The sequence below is a fragment of the Pogona vitticeps genome, chromosome 12 (genome assembly GCF_051106095.1).
Source record: "Pogona vitticeps strain Pit_001003342236 chromosome 12, PviZW2.1, whole genome shotgun sequence".
In the NCBI taxonomy this organism is placed as follows: Eukaryota; Metazoa; Chordata; class Lepidosauria; order Squamata; family Agamidae; genus Pogona; species Pogona vitticeps.
The window spans coordinates 14,778,943-14,804,942 of record NC_135794.1 but is presented as its reverse complement, the minus strand read 5'-3'; the positions used below and the strand labels follow the sequence as shown (position 1 = coordinate 14,804,942).

Sequence of the window (26,000 nt, the reverse complement as noted above, 5' to 3'; positions counted from 1 at the left end):
GGTCATTTGCACTTACGCAATGGTCAGGTCACTGATCCTGCCATTCATTCACTGTTCCAAAGCTTACAAGAAAAAAAAATGTGTTTTTCTTTCCAGCCCGGTGATCTCTGATCATTTGAAATGGAGATGTCAGAGGCGAAACATCAGACTCCTGCTTCCTATATCTGTACTCTGTCCCCACTTGCCAAAAGCCATGGGGACTTCGGGAAGGGTCACACTGAGAGTGTGGAAAGTACCAGCCATTTCTCGTTCCCTGGCAAGGCCTCTTGTCCAGAATTCTCCCGGTCCTGCAAAAGGCGTAGCTGATCACCTTAGACCACTAAAACAAATTACAAAAATCAAAACTGAACTTCTGTGCATCAGGTCCACTTCTTCAGGCTGTGCATCAATATCTTCTGGATAGTGCAGAAAAATTATAAATGAGAGTCCCAGAAAATACCACCTACTCCTGCATTTGTATTGTGTAAGGTGTACCCAGCTTTTCTTTCCTCTACTAAGGGCAGCATCCTGAAGGCCACCAGGAGATAAATTTGCTTAAGAGTAATTCGTTGTCATTACTCACTACACTGTTCGAAAGGTAACAGCTTTTCAACCTGGGTTGCTCACTGCTTTTCTGTTACTTTTCTGTTACCTTTTTTGAAGCTCTAAGAGTGATAAGAAAACGGCACAGAACCTGGAAAATTCCGGTTAAACTGCCTTTAAAACTTCCTTTAAAAAGAACTTTTTTGAAATAACTAGGAAAGATTATTGGGTGGGGAAAGTGTAGCCATTTTGCTTCTCACAGGCTCAAATACCAACCCCAAGTACCCACCCCACTCTCCCCAAATTTAAAAATGTTTTTAAAACTGGCCCCAAAAGTCCCCTCGGCTCATCTAGCAGGCTTGGCCCTTTTTTAGAGACCTCCCAGCACCTGGTTTAGAAAACCTCCGAAAGTTCTTTTGCCTTTTTGCGAAAACACTACTTTGAGAGGAGTTGAAGAGCTTTTAAGTGGTTTTTTAAAAAAAGTTTTTAAAATAACCGTATTTGGGTAGCGAGTGCAAGACATCGTCCAGATTTTGAAGGAGGGTCTTTGTGGCTCAGGGACCCCTGGAGGCTGCCCACCTCATGGCCTCTTTAGCTGCAATCTCCTACAGGCGGCTATGTTATATGTTGCTTGCCACTTCTGGGTGAAGCACCGTTAAACAGGTAACGTACCTCAGAAAAAAACATTTGTTTTGATGCCTGGAGTCAAAACATGGTGAGTTTTAACAGATGATATTTTCTGCTAGGCCCATTTGAGTTTGAGGGAGTAGGGACTAGGAAGGCCACAGACATGTCCTGTACGCTTAAGCGCAGCCATGTCAGATCACAGGACAGGACCGTCCAGCCAGTGGTCTGCTCATGTCATTGCCAACCAGTTGCCTCTCAGACAAAAACTGTGACGGGAGGAGATACCTTACTACCTGTTGTTGTAGTCCAAGTTGGCAGCTATCATAACTTCTCCTGGCAGGGGATTCCACAGGCGTATTAGGCACTATGTGATGAAGTACTTCCTGTTATCGGTCCTGAATCTCCCATTATTCACAGCATGACCCCGCATTCTAGTATGAGAAAGGAAGAAAATTCTGCTCCCTATCTCATATGATGCTTACATGGGACTCCACAGCTTGCCCAAGGTAAAGAGGCTAGCTGTTCTCTTTCGTGACCTCTGCTTTGGATTCATGTCACCATCTGGTTGTGTAAGAGCCACAGAGTTGGATCCAGATGTTCACACAATGTTGACATCATGATCTGAGGGAATCTATGATTTCGGGTTTATGCACTATGTAGGCAGACAGGCCCCCTAACTGGATGGTGGTTTAGTAGGAATTCCATGTAAGATTGATGAAGATTCATGATTATTTTCTCCATGAGCACCGATGGGAACAGTGACTGAACAGTTGTTTGGGGAGGATCCTATGTAACAATCATGTGGATCCATGAGGGTTCAGGCCCTGGATCCATGTTTTTGTACCATGGCACACCTGTAGTTAGGGAGGTGTGTCTTTTTTATCATTGTGCATAGGTTGAAGAGATAGGCAAGTTGTGTTTGTTTGGGAAGAATCCCAAGTAAAATAAACATCACCAAACACTTCTGGGCCAATGGACTTAAAAGTAAACATCACATATAGCTCAATTCATAGCATTGGAATAATCCATCAGGATAAATAGGAGAAGGCTAGAGAGCATTTGCAGGCGGGCCCTGAAGGTATTTAAGAGCTGCAAAAATCACAACCAATGCCTACTTAGCAGCGGTGAAAGATGCTCAAAGATCTTTTTATGCTCTCTGGATTAGCGAGGCGCAAAACCATCATTTCCGCCCAACCATTGAGTTTTTGCACCACTACAGAGTTATGTGCATGACTTATGTGTTGTAGTTGTAGTGTGAGGACATAGATGGTTTCTATGATGCGAGCTTTGCTTAGAGAGGATTTCATCTAAAAATCATATGAAATTCTGTGGATCTGGGCCTTGGAACCTTGTTTTTCCGCCACTGAACATCCGTCTGCCAAAGGATCCATGATTTCTCTGGGTAGTTTGTGGGGTGTATAATTTGATAGTAGTTTTAGAAGGATCCCACATAAAAATCCTATGAAATAACGAGGAGCCGTTCTTCATTTCATAGATCCACCTTTTAGTTTCTTCCTTCGTTTGACACATTTGAAATGCGGTGCTGGGAGAGAGCTTTGCGGATACCCTGGACTGCCAGAAAGAGAAACATGAGGTTTCTGGATGAAATCAAGCCTGAGCTATCTCTCTCCAGGCAAAAATGATGAAATTGGGGCTATCCTGCTTTGGGCACTTTATGAGAAGGCAAGATTTTCTGGAAAAGACAATAAGGTGGAAGGCAGCAGGAGAAGAGCAAGACGAAACACGAGATGAACTGACTCCCTTAAGGGACTTCCAATTCTTCCCTCGGTGGCCTCACCATCAGATAGGGTGAGGCAGTTACTTCACAGGGCAGAAGAAGGGCAGTGTGGCAGCACTCCCTTCTCATCTCCTCCTGGTGGCAGACAGAGTCGTGGGTCCAAAGCGTTCTGAACATCTAAGCTAGTGTATTCCTCTCAGGCCTGGTGGAGGTTGTTGGAGAGGATACGGTTCAGGTAATAATTCAACTACCAGTCTGACCAGCTGCTGTTAAGTGGAATGTGTGTCTGCGTCCGGAGGCACCCTTTTGTCTTTTGCTTCGGCCAATAAAACCTCTTGGGCCAACCTTGCTAGAGTAAGCTGCAGAGGGGAACCCATCAATGAGAGCTCTCACATTCAAAATAAGAATAATTAAAAAAACAAATCCGAGAAGGGTGTCTGCTATGAAGTCTACCTTACCCACCGTCAAGCTAATTTGACTCCATTTGGAAAGAAAGTACTTTGACCCCTCATTTGTTGTCGGCAGTCCTGACAGGAATGAACTTCAAAGTGGAAAAAAATACCAAAAGTAGAGTGAAATCTTGGGTAAAGATTGATGATAGTACAGGTATAGGTATCTTAACAGTAGGTGGAACTCATTGACCGCTAAGCCGCTCTACCATCACCCTGCTGAAGATGCCAGTCGAACCTCTGAAGGCACAGAGGTGAGGAGGGTGGTTCTTATGGTTAACACTTCTTCAGCCCTGGGGGGGGGGGCTTCTTCCATTCCTACCCTTCCCAGGATGGCCTTCTTCGTCTCTTGCGGCAATGCAATCACTCAGTTGCTAAAGAGTGGTGTTCCTTTCTAGAATTGGGGATCAAGAGATTTGTGTGGAGGGAACCTCAGGGCTCTGAAGGGCATGGGCCAAATGGCCGAGGGATAAACGAGGCATCCTCTGTTGTTGATTTTAATTTCATTTTATTCCAAAAATTTATAAAACAGAAATCAGATTCCCACTCCCCCTCCCGCCCCACCCCCAAATATATTTTAGTGTTTGGTACATAGCAACTACAAAGTACAAAACAGAATAAGTACTATGCTGAGGGAGGACATTCAGATGGGGTTATAAGGAAAACATATTACTTGGCACTAATCAAGAATCAGGGATTTCAAAGGCTAGGGTCAACTATCGTAAACAGCAACCATTGGACCCAAACGAGTCCAGTGAAAAGAAAAACAAAAGTTTTATAAAAATACAGGTTGGGAGCACAAACGGCAACATAGCAAACACAAATCTAGAAGAGCAGGAAAATTAGACAGGTCTTGCTCAGCTGCTTCTGCTTCACCAAACTTCAGGGCTGAGAATGGTTGGGTGGCATTAATTGTCCCGTTGGTTCGCTGTGCACCTGGGGAGGATGAGGTGGAGACGGGTGGAGCTTCTCAGGAGGAGGGTCACGAGGGACCTGAGGCGTTGTAGAATCCTCTCTGGATTCAGAAGGCTCCAAGTGGTTTTCATGCCCCGTGGTCTCCTTTTTCCTCTGTTCTTGCTGAGGGAAAAGAAGATGGAGAAAAGGGGGATATTAAGAGCAAAGGGAATAGCCTCAAAAAGCTTTGTGCTCGCTGACCCACCTGAGCGAACTACAAGAGGGCTTCACACCACAAATGGGTCTCTGGGTCTCTGGAGATACGCTCTTTCCTATCTATGCTAGGATACCCTTGTCATGTCCTAACCATTTGTTGATGAGGAAGTTCTGTGTAGGCCATTTTCACGGCCTGCCATTTTTAAATTTCAATTCCGTCTCCCCTCATATGCCCATCTTTCTTCTCCTATTTAATGGGTTGGAGGCATACATTTGGTTACCCTGTTTATATGAGACTTACCATATGTGTATCCCATATTTCTTGGGGAAAAAAACCACCAAAAAAATCGGAATAACGTAGTTCAAATGCACATCATCACCAAGTTACCCTCACAAACTATCCTGGGAGGTATGTTAATCTGAGGACATAATTAGGTGAAGGTCACCCAGGAAGCTTCAGGACAGAGTGACTGCATTGAACCTGACCTCCAGCTCTCCAGTCAAGAAACGTTTATCATTGGACTTTGTGAGTAATTACATTTCTTTTTTAAAGTTCTTCCAGTAAAAGAGCAGGAGCAGTACTAAAGGAAGCAAACCTCTATCAAACACATGCCAGCTTTGAATAATGTGGCTAGAAGACTCACTTCTCTTCTTTTCTTTATAGAGCACAACCTTTTTGCCTCGTCTATTTATTTATTTATTTATTTATTTATTTATTTATTTATTTATTTATTTATTTATTTATTTATTTATTTATTTATTTATTTATTTATATCTCTATTCTGCTGTTTAGGGTCAAGAATCTGTCCCTAAGGTACTGATGTGAAAGAGACAAACGTCTCTTTTTTGAACCTCACCTCCTAAACCTTCAGCCGCATCTTGTCAGCCATCTTATAGATTATGTGGAGCTTCCTTGCATCCGATTTGGTAAACTTGGACACAAATATCCACAGGTTCCTGGAAGATAAAAAGGTTATTTCCCCCTGTTCTTGCAAATGGTTGAACAGATATTTGAAACCCACTCTTCCACCACCAGCCTGGCTTAGAAGCCCCAAACCTTCACTCCAGAGGAAGGTGGCGCAGAAGGAGCTAACCAGAAGGGCGAGAGAGAAAAGCGCTTTAGATGGCATCCGTTTCCCTGCGCTCTCCCTCTCGGCAGTAACTTTGGTCATTCCAGGCCCCAGACAGAAAGAGCCACCAAAGAAAGACACAGCCTGGGAAATTCAGCCTACGGTCTGGCCTGTGCCACCCACCACACTTTTTCCAACACAGAGGAGGTGCTCCAACCTCTGCCTAGATGGACCAATGATCTGACAGCACCTTCCCATCTTCTTAAAGGAAAGGGTCTTGGTTGTGCACCAGTTCTGACCAAAAACAGGCCAGGTTCCATCCTGGGACCAGTTCTCAAGATGTTGGCCAACACAACCATCTCCAGTCAATCTAGAGGGGTTCTGGGCCACTGGGCCCTCCAAATATTATGGAACTAAAATCCCCATCCTCCTTTCAACTCAACCCCACCCTCTGCTCCCCTGTAATCTAGGCTGCAACTCATCTACGGGGCCCCATGGACAGCCAAGTGAGCCCCTTTTGCGTTGTCTAATCTGGGGTTCTGTTTCTGTGTCCTGGGAGTAGGTGACTCGGTGATTAGCAGAGAAAGGGGGAAAGATTACGTTCTCCAGAGCCTGATCTCCTCCTGGTCAGAATAAGTTTTCTTCAAGTATTCTGATATGTGGTCTCCAATCTTCAGCAGGGAGATCCGTGTGCACTCCACCTCTTCCAGTAGAGAAAGCCCCTTGCCCGGATTCTCCAGCTGCTTCAGGGCCCTTTTGACTGGCCGTATTATCTCTTTGCACTTGGAGAGGAACAGGGAAGAGAGAGAGAGAGCAAAAGTACACGTCAGTGGCACAACAGAGATAGAAAGAGGACTTTTCAACCTTCCTTTCTCACTCATCCTCCTTCCCCAACCATTCCAAATCAGAGATACACTGGAGGGTACAGGGAAGGGAAGGATCCAGCAAGACTCCCAGGCACTTCCCCTCCTGTCTCCCTGCGTCCCAGGAGAAAATCCTTACTGTGCTGAAGGTTTCCTCGTCCAGGTTGTCATCTTGTACGATGGAGACAGGCTCGCTCCCTGCAGTAATCTGGACAGGGCTGTCACAGCGTTTCCTTTTCCTTCCAGATTCCCCTTCGTGGCCCTCGGGCTGGGAAAGGAGAACATTTTAGCCAGGCTGGAGTGAATGTCAAGCCAAATATGTGCTGTGGTTTCAAAACAGAGGAGGGGAAGGGGCCAAATGGTGGTGCTAGAGTCCCAGAATTGTGTTCTCTGGGACTCCAGCCTTAAGGTTGCAAAAGGGAGCAAAAGGCTGGCCCTTCTACTTCAGATGCCATGTTTAAAGGTCTACGCCCAGTACCTCCCGACTCCCTGGCTACAGTTTTCAGAGAGACTTTGGTGCAATGTCTAATACCTGTATTGCTCCTTGGCTTCCCCAGAGACAAGCAAAGCCAGAATAAAACCACACAAAGTGAGAGCAGTCATGCACATGTTCATAAGGACACCACTTTTGTGGGTCTGTGCAAACAGGTATGCACAAGAATATTAAGCAAAGCAAAACAGGAAACAGCAGAAGGTGTGAACAGCATCCTTGAAGGTGCCCTGTTTTGGAGATACAGCAAGGAGGAATGAAAGGTCCACCTGTGGTGTTCTAATGATGATAGACAGACCACCAACACATGTGAACACCCAGTTGTTAACCCATATGCAAGTGAATCATGTTAGGGCAGCCCAAAGGGCCTCTGCTAGTGTAAGCAGGAACAAATGGATAGATCCTGTCCAGTTCTGTGCAAAAGGTATCTTGTACCTTCTCTCGTTTGTCGCTTGTTTTCTTTCTCTCTTTCTTTTCTTCCTTCCCCATTTTATGTGCAGTCCCTTTTTCGTTGGTTTCCTCATCCTCCTCTGTCTTCTGCTTCTTTCTCTCAGGGCTTTGATCCACTCCATCCACCTAGAGAGAGAGAGGTCATCCAACCCATCAATTCATTTGAATCATTTCTCATCTCTCCCTTTCTCAAAAAGATTCTCAAGGAGGAGAAAGCCACTCAACAAAAAGCAATAAAAGGAAAACAACGATACTATTTTAAAAATTGGAGTTTAAATTAGAAGGCAGCCAGTGAAGGAAAAAGAATGCCGTCTAGCCAAACTTCAACTGCTTTGCCCAAAGTCTTATTTATTATTCATTTATTTGTTTATTGAATTTAGACCCCTCCCATTTAGTCAACTGACGACTCTGGGTGGCTAACAACATATAAAAAGCGCCTCTCTCACTCGCTCCCTGGGGGAAGAAGGAAAGGGACAAGATCTCTGCCCTCCGCCAGCTCCTTTAGGGGAGGGTCGTCCCTGCTTTGCCACCTCCCTGTGGATCCTACCTCACGAAGCCCCTGCTGCCCCACAGCGGGTGGCCTGTCAATTTATAATATTTAGAACTACCCTGTGTTTGCTTTTTTGTGGGTCTGGTTAAAGTCACGGGCCCTGTGCTTGAGAGAGGGTCTCCGTCAAGGACTCCTTTCCACCTCTCTCGGCCGGCTAAGTGGCCTTATGACCGTTCCCGCTTCTCGCAGGCAACTCTCTCCCATCTTTCCTAAATTGAGTTTTCCTGAACATCTTCCTCAGACTGCTTGCCTGATTGCCGAGGAGGAGAGACTCCATTCCCATGCTCATCTCTGCCTTTGGGAGACTTCCTTTCCTTTTTTTTTTTTTTTTTTTTTTTTTTGCATGGGGCTCCCTCTTTTCCACTTGGCTGTACAGTAGAAGAAGCCTGTTAAAAGGAAAATATAATAAAATTCCAACCTGCCCATTTCACTCTTTGGAGTGAGCACCTATCTTCCCTTATCTCATAAAATCGGTTGCCCCTTACACTGTGGATCCTCCAATGCTAGACAATTATGCACTTTTTCCTGCAAGAGGCACTCAGAGGATGTGAGTCGACAGGGAAAAAAGAAATAAAAGTTGGCACCAAACTACTGTAACCCCAATTCTGCAATCAGAAACCTGAATTCCCTGATTTGTGAAGGTTATACAAAAATCTGTTTTATACTGCTTCCTTTGCCTAATTCAGTTTAGATTTCCCAAGTATTTTGCAGAAAGATTTTTCTTCTGCACTAAGAACTTGAGAAGTGTTAGTGAATGCAGCATGCAGAGGGTTTGGCTGCCATCACGTGCCCTGAGAGAACTATGGTAGGTTCCTAGGGTTTTCCACTGATGACAGCAACGCAGATTTCTTGCACAGCATTAAAAGCAAGCAGAAATGTATACTGTGCATTCTTCTAAACTGGAAATGTGTGTGTTTACTTTGCCTGGGACGGAGAGCCAGTAGGCTTCAGCGGATGGATGCCTGTGTGTGTGTCATGTCTGCATCTCCAGAACCCTCTGATACAGCCTTCTCAATTTAAAAACAAAGTAAATCACAACAAGTCAAAACCCGTCCTCAGCTTCTCCTTTTGGGGGTTTAATTTGTGTGGGGGGGGTGTTTTTCTGAGGAAAGGTGCTCTAATGGCTGCAAAAATAGCCTTGGGGATCCACCTGTGGCTTAAAGATTCCGATCATGATCACAGACAATATTTATTTATTTATTTATTTATTTATTTATTTATTTATTTATTTATTTATTTATTTATTTATTTATTTATTTATTTATTTATTTATTTATTTATACCCCACCTATCTAGTCATTTCGACCACTCTAGACGGCTTACAACATAAAGAATAACAAGTTCAAGAAAAATTAATAATAATTAATTAATTAAATGATTCTGATTAATTAATTAAATGATTCCCATCATGATCACAGACAATATGGTTCTAGACAGATCAGAAGGATGAATACCTGGCACGCAGGGTGCAGGGGTGGGCTTCCTGAAGCCGGTCTTTTTCGCTTAGGTGCTTGAGGGTTAGGCATCTGGGACTTTGCAGTTGAAGGTCTGCCTGACTGAACTGCCCGATTTTCTGACCCTTTCGAACTCCTGGCCTCTTCTAACAGCTTCAAGGATTCAGCAACTGCCTTTTCCAGCCTAACCTTCTTTGAGATCGTTTCACACCCCAAAGCCAGTGGTCTGGGGGGTGGATGTGAGGGGGCCAAATCCACAGGCTGTAGCGCTCTGTCCTTCAGGTCACATTTCCGGTCCTTCAATTCGAGCTTACTGAAAGCACGACAAAGTTGGCAGATCCAGGGCTGGTGGGCTTCACTCCGACAATATAGGCAGAGGGAATGGCCGTCGCTTATGGCCATTTTATCTGCACAATCCAAGCATCTTTTAAATGGGGGTTGCTTGGAAGCCATGAGATGGCAATAAAATTTTTCAGGGAAAAGTGAACAAAAAAACAACAACTCTCCTTTCTCTCTCTCTTATTTGCTGGGACTCACCAAAGGATCAGGAAATAATGGGTTGGACTCACAAGGGATTAAGAAAACAGGGAGGATGGGACTCTGAAGGGTGTGGGAAGGAGAAGGTAGTAGGATGGGCAGGTACAGTTATCAACGGTTGAGTGACCGTTGGGCCCGGTGGTCTACCTGGAGGGAGGGGGAGGGCTGCTCCCTTCTTGCGTTCTATGGAAGCTTCAAGATTCCAAGGTTCCATGGATGTGCAGGAAAGCCCCATGGGTGTGATTCACAGGGACCAGGAAGAAGAAGGGAAAGCTTCAGGCCTACATGGAGTTTACCTGAGGTCTCTCTGTCTCCCTGCTCTTCGAAGAATAACTATTCCCTTTTCCCCGAGGCCATACCTTCTACTGGGAGAGCAGCTCATCCGTTGCACTTGGACGTACTTCCTTCTCTCGGATTTCTGCCGAGTGTGGGATTTCCTCAGTGTCCATATCACAATGATGGGGGCAAGTGGGGAGAGGGTGGAGACACGCAGGGACAAAAATGAAAGAGGAAAGGGAGAAGATGCAGTTACCACACTCCAGGGGAGAGAGCACCTGAGAGGAAGAAAAAGGTTGTTCAAGGTTACAAGGGGAGTGGGCTGAGTGGACAGAGGTGGCATCTCCTACATTTTACTGCTTTTATAAGTTGAGGTGTGTATATGGCCCTCTCAAACCTCCCTCCCCCAAAAGGTTCACTAGGAAAATCGTTAAGAAAGCAATAATGCTCAGTAATTTCCTCAGTGGCACCTGCCGGGTTTTTGCAGCTGGTACTCCCAGTTGCTTCACCCACATGGAAGAAAAGTTGAGCAGCAGAATCAGGCAGAGACTTTGCAGACTAGCCCGCCATTCTTAGAATATTTAATTAACACATTACTTGTACAACACCGGTAGGAGAAGTGAAGTATAGCGTCATAGAAACACACGGGGAAAAATAAAAGATCAGGCAGTTCCTACATATCCCACACAGCACTGGACCCAAGCATACTGGACAAGGAAGAATGGGCTGAAATTCAATCCAGACAAGCTGGGGATCAGGTTGCAGAGGTGGGGGCTGTCTCCCTACCTGTCGGAGGGTTATTTCCCTAAATGTGGAGTGGATTTACCCTCCCTGTTAAAGATCAGGTGTACAGTCAATGTGATTTTAGACCTAGTGCTTAAAGTGGAAAAACAGGTCTCCATTGTGATCCGCTCTGCATTTACAGTTGTGTCCCTACCGAGATGACAGTTTCCTATCAACACCAATAGTGTCAAAAGTTGACCACTGGAATGCATTCTATCTGCAGCTCCCTTTCAAACTGGTGTAGGAACTTCAGGAGGTCCAGAATGCGGTGCCCAGATTGGTGACTGATCTGAAGAGGTTTGACCACATCGCCCAATTCTGTCTCACGTGCACTGGCTGCTGATCTGCTTCCATACCATATTCAGGATCCTGGTTGTGACATATAAAGCCCTAAACAGATTGGGAACCTCACTCTTTGTCTGAACATCTTCTGCCAAGTTTGACTGCCCATCTGACCTCATCCTCACACCTAGGAATGTTAATATCCAGATAAGCCCATAAAATGGTAACCAGAAAATGGGCTTTCTCTGCATTCTGGTAATCTGTATGGAACTCTGTCCTGCAGGAAATGCAGCGTATGTAAACAACTGAAAACAGAACTATCCAGAGATGCCTTTGGGGAGGATCACCCCAAATAGCTGGACACTGGAGGAAGGAGAAGAAAAAAATGTAGCTTTGCAATGTTTCCAAAAATGGTTTTGCCACCTGTTTTGTGTTATGAGTGACGTCTTGGAGAGTCTATTGCTTATATTATTATATAATGTACATTTAATTTGTCGTACACCGCCCAGAGTAGCAGTTTGATAGATGAAAGGTATATAAATTGAATGAATGGCTGAATGAATGAGTGAGTGAATGAATTAACAAACAAATGAATGAATGCATAAGTTTCCCAAGACCCATAAAGGTACGCTCATGTATTCTATACAAACATTAATTTAAATAATTTGTGAATTTCGTTGTATGTGTATATACTTACAATGACAATAAATTATTATTATTATTAAATAAAACCATTGAATTGGTTTATTCTGTTCAGTGCAGTTCACTATGCCAGAGTGTCAGATGACGCAGATTCATTTGAAATTACATCCAACAATCAATTCCAGCATCAGCAGATCCACTGAGTGACCAGAAATGTAAGTCCTGCTACTTTAATTGATCTACTCTAACTGGAACTTGTAATTGGATTCGGCCATACCGAGTCCAGAACTGAACAAATTGATTTAAGAGGTTATCCCTCCTTTCACCTCTTCTCGATCTAGTTTGTTATTCCAGGGATTCTACTCCCAGATAATGCAAATCTTCTACTAAATGCGCTTTCTCTCCACAGCTCCCCTTAACGTCACTTCCAGTCGTGTTAAGGGGTGTGTATGGCTGCAGTCCCTGGACTCTCCCCAGTTGTCCACCTGCTGTTTGGTGTTTGCAACCCCCAGTCCACCTTGAATGCCATCTTCTTACACCTCAGTGCCTTCCTTATCCAGAACAGTCCAGCCAGTGGTGTGTCACAAGATGGTCCAGCACCGTCTTCTTGGCTCTTTCGATGACTTCCAGAAAATACCACCAGCTCCTGCATTTGTATTGTGTAAGGTCTACCCAGCTTTTCTTTCCTCTACGAAGGGCAGCCTCCTGAAGGCCACCAGGTGATAAATTTGCTTAAGAGTAATTCGTTGTCATTACTCACTACACTGTTTGAAAGGTAACAGCTTTTCAAGCTGGGTTGCTCACTGCTTTTCTGTTACTTTTCTGTTACCTTTTTGAAGCTCTAAAAGTGATAAGAACCTGGAAAATTCCGGTTAAACTGCCTTTAAAACTCCCTTTAAAAAGAATTTTTTTGAAATAACTAGGAAAGATTATTGGGTGGGGAAAGTTTAGCCCATGAGTCCAATTTGCTTTTCACGGGCTCAAATACCAACCCCAAGTACCCACCCGACTCTCCACAAATTTAAAAAATGTTTTTAAAACAGGCTCCCAAAGTCCCCTCGGCTCATCTAGCAGGCTTGGCGCTTTTTAGAGCCTTCCCAGCACCTGGTTTAAAAAAGCTCCGAAAGTTCTTTTGCCTTTTTTGCAAAAGCACTACTTTGAAAGGAGTTGAAGAGCTTTTAAGTGGTTTTTGAAAAACATTTTTTAAAATAACAGTATTTGGGTAGTGAGTGTAATCGAGGAACAGGTGAGACGTCCTCCAGAGTCTGAAGGAGGGTCTTTATGGCTCTGGAACCACTGGAGGTTGACCACCTCAAGGCCTCTTTAGCTGCAATCTCCTACTATGTTATATGTAGCTTGTCACTTCTGGGTGAAGCGCCGTTAAAAAGGTAACGTGGTACCTCAGAAAATAACAAGAACAACAACAATCATCATCATCATCATCATCATCATCATCATCATCATCATCATCATCATCATAGTTGCTGTTGCTGTTGCTGTTGCTGTTGTTGTTCTTTGGAGTCAAAACATGCTCAGTTCTAACAGGTGATATTTTCTGCTAGGACCGTCATTCACAGCCCCACAGGGAATGTTCAAGGTGTGCACTGCTCCTGGGGCTTCTGGACGTGTGACCCGGCTGTGGGGAAAGTCTTTGTCCCCTCTCTCTCACATGAATAATATAAGTAACAAGAAAAGATCGGGAAAAGACCTTGGTGGTTCTTAGGATTACAGAAATCCAAGAAGAGAGTGATACCTTTACATCTGCATATGTACCCAGAAGGTTCACAAGCTGCAATGTCAGGGCTCCATCTTCTGCCTTGTTCCAAATGGCACCATGAGCCCTAGGGCATCATGCATCCCCTGGGTAAGCACAATGCATATAAATATATATTCATGTTGACTCTGCGATTTGTAGTGATTATAACGAGAACATCTTTCTTTGGAGTCAGTTCTAGAAGGTGTTGTTAGTCTTCATAGAAATGGTCAATTTCAGCCTCTTCAGCATGGGTGGTTGGTGCATAAACTTGGATGATTGTGATGTTAAAAGTTCTGCCTTGGATTCGTATTGAAATCATTCTGTCATTTTTGAGATTGTATCCTAGTACAGCTTTTCCCACTTTTTTGTTGACTATGAGGGCTACTCCATTTATTCTACAGGATTCTTGCCCCCAAAAGTAGATTTGGTGATCGATTGATTTGAATTCTCCCATTCCCGTCCATTTTAGTTCACTGACGCCCAGGATGTCAATGTTTATTCTTGCCATCTAATTTTTGACCACATTCAGCTTACCAAGGTTCATAGATCTTACATTCCAGGTTCCTATGCAATATTTTTCTTTGCAGCATCGGACTTTCCTTTCACTTCCAGGCATGTCCGCAGCTGAGCGTCCTTTCGGCTTTGGCCCAATCACTTCATTAGCTCTGGAGCTACTTGTACTTGTCCTCCACTCTTCTCCAGTAGCATGTTGGACGCCTTCCAACCTGAGGGGCCCATCTTCCAGCGTCATATCTTTTAGCCTTTTGTTTCTGATCATGGGGTGTTCTTGGCAACGATACTGGAGTGGTTTGCCAGTTCCTGCTCCAGGTGGATTGCGTTTAGTCAGAACTCTCCACTATGACCTGCCCGTCTTGGGTGTCCCTGCACGGCATAGTCCATAGCTTCTCAAGCCCCTTTGACATGAAAAGGCAGCAATCTGTGAAGGGGGCTTATTTGGCTAGGCCCATTTAAATCTCATTTGAGCCCATTTGAGTCTGAGGAGTAAGGAGTAGGAAGAGCACAGACGTGTCCTGTACGCTTAAGCGCAGCCATGTCAGATCACAGGACAGGACCATCCAGCCAGTGGCCTGCTCCTGCCATTGCCAACCAGCTGCTTCTCAGACAAAAACTGTGACGGGAGGAGACACGTAGCCATTCTGACTACCTGTTTTTGATTGTCCTGATCTTGAGGCATCTTATGCGTTTTTCAAACAGTCCAGGTTCGCTGCTATCATAACTTCTCCTGGCAGGGGATTCCACAGGCTTATTAGGCACTATGTGATGAAGTACTTCCTGTTATCGGTCCTGAATCTCCCATTATTCACAGCATGACCCCGCATTCTAGTATGAGAAAGGAAGAAAATCTGCTCCCTATCTCATATGATGCTTACATGGGACTCCACAGCTTGCCCAAGGTAAAGAGGCTAGCTTTTCTCTTTCATGACCTCTGCTTTGGATTCATGTCGTCATCTGGTTGTGTAAGAGCCACAGAGTTGGATCCAGATGTTCGCACAATGATGATGTCATGATGTGAGATATCTATGATTTCAAATTTTTGGACTGTGTGATTTTTGAACTGGATGGTGATTTAGTAGGAATTCCATGTAAGATTCATGAAGTTTCATGATTATCTTCTCCATGAGCACAGATGGGAACAGTGATTGAACAGTTGTTTGGGGAGGATCCTATGTAACAATCATGTGGATCCATGAGAATTCAGGCCCTGGATCCATGTTTTTGTACCATGGCACACCTGTAGTTAGGGAGGTGTGTCCTTTTTATCATTGTGCATAAGTGGAAGAGATATGCAAGTTGTCTTGGCTTGGCAAGAAACCCAAGTAAAATAAAGATCACCAAACACTTCTGTGCCAATGGACCTAAAAGTAAACATTGCATATAGCTCAATTCATAGCATCGGAATAATCCATTGGGATAAATAGGAGAAGGCTAGAGAGCATTTGGAGGTTGGCCCTGAAGGTACTTAAATTAAGAGCTGCAAAACTCACGACCAACACCTACTTAGCAGCAGTGAAAGATGCTCAAAGATCTTTTCATGCTCTCCGTGTAAGCGAGGCACAAAACCATCATTCTTCCCCAACCATTGAGTTTTTGCGCCACTACAGAGTTATGCGCATGACTTCGGTGTTGTAGTGTGTGGACATAGATAGTTTCTATGATGTGAGGTTTGCTTAGAGAGGATTCCATCTAAAAATCATGTGAAATTCTGTGGATCTGGGCCTTGGAACCCTTTTTTTCCGCCATGGAACATCCGTCTGCCAAAGGATCCATGATTTCTCTGGGTAGTTTGTGGGGTGTATAATTTGATAGTAGTTTCAGAAGGATCCCACATAAAAATCCTATGAAATCATGAGGATCCATTCTTCATTTCATAGATCCACCCTTTAGTTTCTTCCGTTGTTTGATAGATTTGAAATGTGGTGCTGGGAGAGAGCTTTGCGGATACCCTGGACTGCCAGAAAGAAAAAAAATGGGGGTTCTGGATCAAATCAAGCCTGAGCTATCTCTCTCCAGGCAAAAATGATGAAATTGGGGCTGTCCTGCTTTGGGCACTTTATGAGAAGGCAAGATGTTCTGGAAAAGACAATAAGGTGGAAGGCAGCAGGAGAAGAGCAAGACCAAACACAAGATGGACTGACTCCCTTAAGGGACTTCCAATTCTTCCCTTGATGGCCTCACCATTAGATAGGGTGAGGCAGTTACTTCATAGGGCAGAAGAAGGGCAGTGTGGCAAAACTCCCTTGTCCTCTCCTCCTGGTGGCAGACAGAGTCGTGGGTCCAAAGTGGCCTGTTCTGAACATCTAAGCTAGTGTGTTCCTCTCAGGCGTGGTGGTGGATGTTGGAGAGGATACGGTTCAGCCAAGCTCAGGTAATAATTCAAGTACCAGTCTGACCAGCTGCTGTAAGTGGACTGTCTGTCTGCGTGCAGAGGCACCCTTTTTTCTTTTGCTTCGGCCAATAAGACTTCTTGGGCTAACCTTGCTAGAGTAAGCTGCAGAGAAGAACTCAGTAATGACAGCTCTCACATTCAAAATAATAATAATAATAATAATAATAATAATAATAATAATAATAATAATAATAATAATAATAATAATAATAATAATAATAATAATAATAATAATAATAATAATAAAAAAAAAAAAAACAAATCTGAGACGTGTGTCTGTTATGAAGTCTACCTTACCCACCGTCAGGCCAATTTGACTCCATTTGGAAAGAAAGTACCTTGACCCCTCATTTGTTGTCGGCAGTCCTGACAGGAATGAACTTCAAAGTGGAAAAAACATACCACAAGTGGACTGAAATCTTGGGTAAAGATTGACGATAGTACAGGTCTCTTAACAGTAGGTGGAACTCATTGACTGCTAAGCTGCTCTACCATCACCCTGCTGAAGATCCCAGTCGAACCTCTGGAGGCAGGGCTGTCAAAAGAGGTGAGGAGGGTGGTTCTTATGGTAAACACTTTTTCAGCCCTGGGGGGCCCTTCCCCCATTCCTACCGGTCCCAGGATGGCCTTCTTCTTCCCTTGGGACATTGCAATCACTCAGTTGTTAAAGAGTGGTGTTCCTTTCTAGAATCGGGGATCAAGACAGTTGTGTGGAGGAAACCTCACGGCTCTGGAGGGCACGGGTAGAATGGCTGAGGGACAAACGAGGCCTCCTCTGTTGTTGATTTTAATTTCATTTTATTCCAAAGATTTAAAGAACAGAAAGCAATTTCCCACTCCCCCCACCCCATCCCCAATTATATTTTAGTATTTCATACATAGCAACTATAAAGTATATACATTATATAAAGTTTAGGTTAAGTACTATGCTGAGGGAGGACATTCAGATGGGGTTATCAGGATAACATGTTATTTGGCGCTAATCAAGAGTCAGGGATTTCAAAGGCTAGGGTCAACTATCATAAACAGCAACCATTAGACCCAAACGAGTCCAGTGAAAAGAAAAACAAATGTTTTAGAAAAATACAGGTTGGGAAAACAAATGGCAATATAGCAAACACAAATCTAGAAGAGCAGGAAAATTAGACAGGTCTTGCTCAGCAGCTTCTGCTTCATCAGGCTTCACGGCTGAGAATGGTTGGGTGGCATTAATTGTCCTGTTGGTTCCTGTGCACCTGGGAAGGATGAGGTGGAGACGGGTGGAGCTTCTCAGGAGGAGGGCCACGGGGGACCTGAGGCGTTGTAGAATCCTCTCTGGATTCAGAAGGCTCCAAGTGGTTTTCTCTGTTCTTGCTGAGGGAAAAGAAGATGGAGAAAAGGGGATGTTAAGAGCAAAGGGAATGGCCTCAAAAAGCTTTGTGCTCACTGACCCACCTGAGCGAACTACAAGAGGGCTTCACACCACAAATGGTTCTCTGGACAGGGAGATACACTCTTTCCTATCTATGCTAGGATACCCTTGTCATCTACTAACCATTTGTTGATGAGGAAGTTCTGTGTAGGCCATTTCTGATGTGAAAGAGACAAACGTCTCTTTTTTGAACCTCACCTCCTGAACCTTCAGCCGCATCTTGTCAGCCATCTTATAGATTATGTGGAGCTTCCTTGCATCCGATTTGGTAAACTTTGACACAAATATCCACAGGTTCCTGGAAGATAAAAAGGTCATTTCCCCCTGTTCTTGCAAATGGTTGAACAGATATTTGAAACCCACTCTTCCATTACCGGCCTGGCTTAGAAGCCCCAAACCTTCACTCCAGAGGAAGGTGGCGCAGAAGGAGCTAACCAGAAGGGCGAGAGAGAAAAGCGCTTTAGATGGCATCCGTTTCCCTTCCCTCTCCCTCTTGGCAGTAACTTTGGCCATTCCAGGCCTCGGACACAAAGAGCCACCAAACAAAGACACAGCCTGGGAAATGCAGCCGACGGTCTGGCCTGTGCCACCCACCACACTTTTTCCAACACAGAGGAGGTGCTCCAAACTCTGCCTAGATGGACCAATGATCTGACAGCACCTTCCCATCTTCCTAAAGGAAAGGTTCATGGTTGTGCACCAGTTCTGACCAAAAACAGGCCAGGTTCCATCCTGGGACCAGTTCTCAAGATGTTGTCCGACACAACCATCTCCAGTCAGTCTCAAGGGGTTCTGGGCCACTGGGCCCTCCAAATATTATGGAACTAAAATCCCCATCCTCCTTTCAACTCAACCCCACCCTCTGCTCCCCTGTAATCTAGGCTGCAACTCATCTACGGGGCCCCATGGACAGCCAAGTGAGCCCCTTTTCCATTGTCTAATCTGGGGTTCTGTTTCTGTGTCCTGGGAGTAGGTGACTCGGTGATTAGCAGAGAAAGGGGGAAAGATTACGTTCTGCAGAGCTTGATCTCCTCCTGGTCAGAATAAGCTTTCTTCAAATATTCTGATATGTGGTCTCCAATCTTCAGCAGGGAGATCCGTGTGCACTCCACCTCTTCTAGTAGAGAAAGCCCCTTGCCCGGATTCTCCAGCTGTTTCAGGGCCCTTTTGACTGGCCGTATTATCTCTTTGCACTTGGAGAAGAACAGGGGAGAGAGAGAAAGAGCAAAGGTGCACGTCAGTGGCACAAGAGAAATGCAAAGAGGACCTTTCAACCTTCCTTCCTCACTCATCCTCCTACCCCAACTATTCCAAATCAGAGATACACTGGAGGGTACAGGGAAGGGAAGGATTCAGCAAGACTCCCAGGCACTTCCCCTCCTGTCTCCCCATGTCCCAGGAGAAAATCCTTACTATGTTGAAGGTTGCCTCATCCAGGTTGTCATCTTCTACGAGAGAGACAGGCTCGCTCCCTGCAGTAATCTGGACAGGGCTGTCACAGCGTTTCCTTTTCCTTCCAGATTCCCCTTCGTGGCCCTCGGGCTGGGAAAGGAGAACATTTTAACCAGGCTGGAGTGAATGTCAAGCCAAATATGTGCTGTGATTTCAAAACCGAGGAGGGGAAGGGGCCAAATGGTGGTGCTAGAGTCCCAGAATTGTGTTCTCTGGGACTCCGGCCTTAAGGTTGCAAAAGGGAGCAAAAGGCCTTCTACTTCAGATGCCATGTTTGAAGGTCTACGCCCAATACCTCCCGACTCCCTGGCTACAGTTTTCAGAGAGACTTTGGTGCAATGTCTAATATTGCTCCTTGGCTTCCCAAGAGAAAGGGAAAGCCAGAAAAAAACCACACAAAGTGAGAGCAGTCATGCAAACGGGCTTAAAATATAAAAGCAAAACATGAAAAGATAGAAGACATTTATTGATGTACACAGGATACAGAGCAGAGGTTGCCATGGTGCGGAGGCACATGTTCATAAGGACAGCACTTTTGTGGATCTGTGCAAGCAGGTATGGACAAGAATCTTAAGCAAAACAAAACAGGAAACAGCAGGACGTGTGAACAGCATCCTTGAAGGTGCCCTATTTTGGAGATGCAGCAAGGAGGAAGGAAAGGTCCACCTGTGGTGTTCTAATGGTGATAGATAGAGCACCAAGGCATGCAAAGGCCCCGTTGTTAACCCATATGCAAGTGAGTCATGTTAGGGCAGCCCCAAGGGCCTCTGCTAGTGTAAGCAGGAACAAATGGATAGATCCTGTCCAGTTCTGTGCAACAGGTATCTTGTACCTTCTCTCTTTTGTCCTTTGTTTTCTTTCTCTCTTTCTCTCCTTCCTTCCCTTTTTTACTCACATTCCCCTTTCCTTTGCCTTCCTCATCCTCCTCTGTCTTCTGCTTCTTTCTCTCAGGGCTTTGATCCACTCCATCCACCTAGAGAGAAGAGAGGGACATCCAACCCATCGATTCATTTGAATCATTTCTCATCTCTCCTTTCCTCAGAAAGATTCTCAAGGAGGAGAAAGCCACTCAACAAAAAGCAATAAAAGAAAAACAAAGATACTATTTTAAAAATTGGAGTTTAAATTAGAAGGCAGCCAGTGAAGGAAAAAGAATGCCGTCTAGCCAAACTTCAACTGCTTTGCCCAAAGTCTTATTTATTATTTATGTATTTATTTATTTATTTATTTATTGAATTTAGATCCCGCCTATTTAGTCAACTGACGACTCTGGGTGGCTAACAACATTTAAAATAAACCATTTAGAATATAAAACAAATAATGCATCAGTAGACAAGGACTCTAGATGAAAGAACAAAATAAATCAAGAGGTGGCTGGAGGGAAGGCTTGCCGAAATAGGACTTAGTAAGGCTTCTAGCAAGGTTTCTCATGATTTTCTTGTAGCTAAGTTGGTAAAATATGGGCTCTATAATGTGATTAGTAGCTGACTGCGAGACCATTCCCAAAGGGTGCTTGCCAGTTGGTTCTTTGTCACCCTGGAGATAAGCAGCACAGTGCAGGGTCCCATCCTGAACCCAGACTTATTCAACGTCTTAATAAATACTTGGGCAAGAGGACTAACAAATACATCAGCGAGGCGCCTCTCTCACTCGCTCGCTGGGGGAAGAAGGAAAGGGACAAGATCTCTGCCCTCCGCCAGCTCCTTTAGGGGAGGGTCGTCCCTGCTTTGCCACCTCCCTGTGGACCCTACCTCACGAAGCCCCTGCTGCCCCACAGCGGGTGGCCTGTCAATTTATAATATTTAGAACTACCCTGCGTTCGCCTTTTTGTGTGTCTGGTTAATGTCGCGGGCCCTGTGCTTGAGAGAGGGTCTCCGTCAAGGACTCCTTTCCACCTCTCTCGGCCGGCTAAGTGGCCTTATGACCGTTCCCGCTTCTCGCAGGCAACTCTCTCCCATCTTTCCTAAATTGAGTTTTCCTGAACATCTTCCTCAGACTGCTTGTCTGATTGCTGAGGGGGAGAGACTCCATTCCCATGCTCATCTCTGCCTTTGGGAGACTTCCTTTCCTTTTTTGCATGGGGCTCCCTCTTTTCCCCCTGGCTCTAGGGGGAATAAAATTCCAAACTGCCCATTTCACTCTTTGGAGTGAGCACCTATCTTCCCTGATCTCATAAAATCGGTTGCCCCTTACACTGTGGATACTCCAGTGCTAGACAATAATGTACTTTTTTCTGCAAGAGGAACTCAGAGGATGTGAGTCGACAGGGAAAAAAGAAATAAAAGTTGGCACCAAACTACTGTAACTCCAATTCTGCAATCAAAAACCTGAATTCCCTGATTTGTGAAGGTTATACAAAAATCTGTTTTATACTGCTTCCTTTGCCTAATTCAGTTTAGATTTCCCAAGTATTTTGGAGAAAGATTTTTCTTCTGCACTAAGAATATGAGAAGTGTTAGTGAATGCAGCATGCAGATGGTCTGGCTGCCATCACGTGCCCTGAGAGAACTATGGTAGGTTCCTAGGGTTTTCCACTGATGACAGCAACGCAGATTTCTTGCACAGCTTTAAAAGCAAGCAGAAATGTATACTGTGCATTCTTCTAAACTGGAAATGTGTGTGTTTACTTTGCCTGGGACGGAGAGCCAGTAGGCTTCAGCGGATGGATGCCTGTGTGTGTGTCATTTCTGCATCTCCAGAACCCTCTGATACAGCCTTCTCAATTTAAAAACAAAGTAAATCACAACAAGTCAAAACCCATCCTCAGCCTCTCCTTTTGGGGGTTTAATTTGTGTGTGTGGGGTGTTTTTCTGAGGAAAGGTGCTCTAATGGCTGCAAAAATAGCCTTGGGGATCCACCTGTGGCTTAAAGATTCTGATCATGATCACAGACAATATTTATTTATTTATTTATTTATTTATTTATTTATTTATTTATTTATTTATTTATTTATTTATTTATTTATTTATTTATTTATTTATTTATTTATTTATTTATTTATTTATTTATTTATACCCCGCCTATCTAGTCATTTCGACCACTCTAGACGGCTTACAACATAAAGAATAACAAGTTCAAGAAAAATTAATAATAATTAATTGATTAAATGATTCTGATTAATTAATTAAATGATTCCCATCATGATCACATACAATATGGTTCTAGACAGATCAGAAGGATGAATACCTGGCACACAGGTTGCAGGGGTGGGCTTCCTGAAGCTGGTCTTTTTCGCTTAGCCGGTTGAGGGTTAGGCCTCTGGTGCTTCGAAGCTGAAGGTCTGTCTGACAGAACTGCCAGATTTTCTGACCCTTTCAAACTCCTGGCCTCTTCTAACGGCTTCGAGGCTTCAGCAACTGCCTTTTCCCTCCTAACCTTCTTCGAGATCGTTTTATACCCCAAAGCCAGTGGTCTGCGGGGTGGATGTGAGAAGGGCAAATCCGCAGGCTGTAGTGCTCTGTCCATCCGGTCAATTATGAGGTCACCTTTCCGATCCTTCAATTCGAGCTTACTGAAAGCGCGACAAAGTTGGCAGATCCAGCGCTGGTGGACTTCACTCCGACAATATAGGCAGAGGGAATGGCCGTCGCTTATGGCCATTTTATCTGCACAATCCAAGCATCTTTTGAATGGGGGTTGCTTGGAAGCCATGAGATGGCAATAAAATTTTTCAGGGAAAAGTGAACAAAAAAACAACAACTCTCCTTTCTCTCTCTCTTATTTGCTGGGACTCACCAAAGGATCAGGAAATAATGGGTTGGACTAACAAGGGATCAAGAAAACAGGGAGGATGGGACTCTGAAGGGTGTGGGAAGGAGAAGGTAGTAGGATGGGCAGGTACCGTTATCAACGGTTGAGTGACCGTTGGGCCCGGTGGTCTACCTGGAGGGAGGGGGAGGGCTGCTCCCTTCTTGCGTTCTATGGAAGCTTCAAGATTCCAAGGTTCCATGGATGTGCAGGAAAGCCCCATGGGTGTGATTCACAGGGACCACGAAGAAGAAGGAAAAGCTTCAGGCCTACATGGAGTTTACCTGAAGTCTCTCTGTCTCCCTGCTCTTTGAAGAATAACCATTCCCTTTTTCCCCGAGGCCATACCTTCTACTGGGAGAGCAGCTCATCCGTTGCACTTGGACGTACTTCCTTCTCTCGGGTTTCTGCCAAGCGTGGGATTACCTCAGTGTCCATCCCCGATGATGGGGGCAAGTGGGGAGAGGGTGGAGACACGCAGGGACAAAAATGAAAGAGGAAAGGGAGACGACGCAGTTACCACACTCCAGGGGAGAGAGCACCTGAGAGGAAGGAAAAGGTTGTTCAATGTTACAAGGGGAGTGGGCTGAGCGGACAGAGGTGGCATCTCCTATATTTTACTGCTTTTATAAGTTGAGGTGTTTACATGGCCCTCTCAAACCTCCCTCCCCCAAAAGGTTCACTAGGAAAATCGTTAAGAAAGCAATAATGCTCAGTAATTTCCTCAGTGGCACCTGGTGGGTTTTTGCAGCTGGTACTCCCAGTTGCTTCACCCACATGGAAGAAAAGTTGAGCAGCAGAATCAGGCAGAGACTTTGCAGACTAGCCCACCATTCTTAGAATATTTAATTAACACATTACTTGTACAACACCGGTAGGAGAAGTGAAGTATAGCGTCATAGAAACACACAGGGGAAAATAAAAGATCGGGCAGTTCCTACATATCCCACACAGTACTGGACCCAAGCATACTGGAAAGGGAAGAATGGGCTGAAATTCAATCCAGACAAGCTGGAGATCAGGTTGCGGAGGTGGGGCTGTCTCCCTACCTGTCGAAGGGTTATTTCCCTAAATGTGGGGGGATTTACCCTCCCTGTTAAAGATGAGGTGTACAGTCAATGTGATTTTAGACCTAGTACTGACCGTGGAAAAGGGGTGTGTATGGCTGCAGTCCCTGGTCTCTCCCCAGTTGTCCACCTGCTGTTTGGTGTTTGCAACCCCCAGTCCACCTTGAATGCCATCTTCTTACACCTCAGTGCCTTCCTTGGTTCTGCCAGAGCTGTTGTCCAGTGGTGTGTCACAAGATGGTCCAGCACCATCCTCTTGGCTCTTTCGATGACCTCCTCTTCCACTGAGCCCTTCGTAACCAAATGGTAGATGTTCACCTGCAGGGAAAAGAGAGGATCAGGTCATTTGCACTTATGCATGCGTCAGGTCACTGATCCTGCCATTCATTCACTGTTCCAAAGCTTACAAGAAAAAAAATGTGTTTGTTTTTCTTTTCAGCCCGGTGATCTCTGATCATTTGAAATGGAGATGTCAGAGGCGAAACATCAGACTCCTGCTTCCTATATCTGTACTCTGTCCCCACCTGCCAGAAGCCATGGGGACTTCAGGAAGGGTCACACTGAGAGTGTGGGAAGTACCAGCCATTTCTCGTTCCCTGGCAAGGCCTCTTGCCCAGAATTCTCCAGGTCCTGCAAAAGGAGTAGCTGACCACCTTTATTAGACCACTAAAAAAAATTACAAAAATCAAAACTGAACTTCTGTGCATCAGGTCCACTTCTTCAGGCTGTGCATCAATATCTTCTGGATAGTGCAGAAAAATTATAAATGAGAGTCCCAGAAAATACCACCTACTCCTGCATTTGTATTGTGTAAGGTCTACCCAGCTTTTCTTTCCTCTACTAAGGGCAGCCTCCTGAAGGCCACCAGGAGATAAATTTACTTAAGAGTAATTTGTTGTCATTACTCACTACACTGTTTGAAAGGTAACAGCTTTTCAAGCTGGATTGCTCACTGCTTTTCTGTTACTTTTCTGTTACCTTTTTGAAGCTCTAAGAGTGATAAGAAAACGGCACAGAACCTGAAAAATTCCGGTTAAACTGCCTTTAAAACTCCCTTTAAAAAGAACTTTTTTGAAATAACTAGGAAAGATTATTGGGTGGGGAAAGTGTAGCCATTTTGCTTCTCACAGTTTCAAATACCAACCCCAAGTACCCACCCCACTCTCCACAAATTTAAAAAATATTTTTAAAACGGGCTCCAAAAGTCCCCTCGGCTCATCTAGCAGGCTTGGCCCTTTTTTAGAGCCCTCCCAGCACCTGGTTTAAAAAACCTCCGAAAGTTCTTTTGCCTTTTTGCAAAAGCACTACTTTGAGAGGAGTTGAAGAGCTTTTAAGTGTTTTTTTTAAAAAATCCTTTTTAAAATAACCATATTTGGGTAGCGAGTGTAATTGAGGAACAGGTGAAACGTCCTCCAGAGTCTGAAGGAGGGTCTTTGTGGTTCAGGGACCACTGGAGGCTGCCCACCTCATGGCCTCTTTATCTGTAATCTCCTACAGGTGGCTATGTTATACAGTGGTGCCCCGCACAGCGACGATAATGTGTTCTGGAAAATTTGTTGTTATATGGATTCGTTGCTATGCGGAATAAAAAAGCCCATAGGAATGCATTAAAACCCATTTAATGCATTCCTATGGGCAAAAAACTCACCATTATGTGAAAATCCTCCATACGGCCGCCATTTTTGCTGCCCGGTAAGCGAGGAATGGGCGTAAAAACACGGCGGGTGGCCATTTTTTTACCCGCCGGCTATTTTGGAACCGCCGATCAGCTGTTCTAAAAACATCGCTATGTGAAAATCGGTAAGCGAAACAGCTT

General features: G+C 44.7%; 1 long non-coding RNA gene across 4 annotated transcripts; it reads right to left on the bottom strand.

The window, feature by feature from the left end:
- Window positions 1-1,005: 1,005 nt before the first annotated feature.
- On the bottom strand, window positions 1,006-22,456 carry LOC144584559 (uncharacterized). 4 transcript variants are annotated; one of them, XR_013538888.1, is made up of 4 exons: window positions 19,332-22,456; window positions 6,117-6,298; window positions 5,304-5,403; window positions 1,006-4,413 (listed from the first exon to the last, which is right to left on the bottom strand). It is a non-coding gene; the product is annotated as an uncharacterized LOC144584559 (long non-coding RNA). The 4 variants fall into 4 exon arrangements; XR_013538889.1 differs by lacking the exons at window positions 5,304-5,403; window positions 6,117-6,298 and adding an exon at window positions 18,117-19,111; XR_013538887.1 differs by having other exon boundaries at window positions 1,006-5,403.
- Window positions 22,457-26,000: the final 3,544 nt, after the last annotated feature.